A 1,479-nucleotide genomic window follows, 5' to 3' on the forward strand; every position below is an offset into this window, starting at 1 on the left:
CCCAACTGCCACCAGGTCCCACCTTGGTGCCCCCAAATCTCCTCCAGGTCCCACCTTGGGAATCCAAATCTCCTCCAGGTCCCACCTTGGTTCTCCCAGTCTCCTCCAGGACCCATCTTGGTGCCCTCAGGTTCACCAAGAACCCACCTTGGTGCCCCCAAATCTCCTCCTGGACCCACAATGGTGCCCCCAGGTCTTCCAGGTCCCACCTTGGTGCCCCCCCAATCTTCTCCAGGTCCCACCTTGGTGGCGCCAGATCTCCAGGTCCCATCTTGGTGCCCTCAGGTCCACCAAGAGCCACCTTGGTGCCCCCAACTCCACCTGGACCCACCTTGGTGCCCCCCAACCTCCTCCAGATCCCACCTTGGTGCCCTCAGTCTCCTTCAGAACCACCTTGGTCCCCCCCAGTCTCCACCAGGTCCCCCCAAATCTCTTCCAGATCCCACCTTGGTGCCCCCAAATCTCCACCAGGTCCCACCTTGGTGCCCCCAACCTTCTCCAGATCCCACCTTGGTGGCCCACATCTCTTCCAGGTCCCACCTGCAGATCTTCTAGGACCAATCTTGGTGCCCTCAGATCCACCAAGAACCCACCTTGGTGCCCCCCAGATCTCCACCAGGACCCATCTTGGTGTCCCCAGATCTCCTCCAGGTCCCATCTTGGTGGCCCCAAACCTTCTCCAGATCCTCCAGGTCCCACCTTGGTTCTCCCAGTCTCCTCCAGGACCCATCTTGGTGCCCTCAGGTCCACCAAGAACCACCTTGGTGCCCCCAACATCCTCCAGGTCCCACCTTGGGACCCCAAATCTCCTCCAGGACCCACCTTGGGACCCCAAATCTCCTCCAGGTCCCACCTTGGTGGCCCCCATCTCCTGCAGATCTTCCAGGACCCATCTTGGTGCCCTCATGTCCACCAAGAGCCTCATTGGTGTCCCCAAATCTCCGCCTGGACCCACCTGAGCACCCACCACCTCCTTCAGGTCCTCCAGGACCCACCTTGGTGTACCCCAACCTCCTCCAGATCCCACCTTGGTGTCCCCAACCTCCTCCAGATCCCACCTTGGTGGCCCCAAACCTTCTCCAGATCCCACCTTGGTGGCCCCAACCTACTCCAGATCCTTCAGGACCAATCTTGGTGCCCTCAGGTCCACCAAGAACCCACCTTGGTGCCCCCAAATCTCCACCAGGTCCCCCCAAATCTCCACCGGGACCCATCTTGGTGCCCCCCAACCTCCTCCAGGACCCACCTTGGTGCCCTCAGCTTCTTCCAGGTCCACCAAGAACCACCTTGGTGCCCCCAAATCTCCTCCAGGTGCCACCTTGGTGGCCCCAACCTCTACCAGGTCCCACCTTAGTGGCCCCGATCTCCTCCAGATCCCACCTTGGTGCCCCCAGATCTCCTCCAGGTCCCCCCAAATCTCCACCTGGACCCATCTTGGTGCCCCCAACCTCCTCCAGATCCCATCTTGGTGGCCCCCAT

Source organism: Malurus melanocephalus, unplaced genomic scaffold (genome assembly GCF_030028575.1).
Source record: "Malurus melanocephalus ecotype Western Australia unplaced genomic scaffold, MMel_1.1 scaffold_3314, whole genome shotgun sequence".
NCBI classification, from domain to species: Eukaryota; Metazoa; Chordata; class Aves; order Passeriformes; family Maluridae; genus Malurus; species Malurus melanocephalus.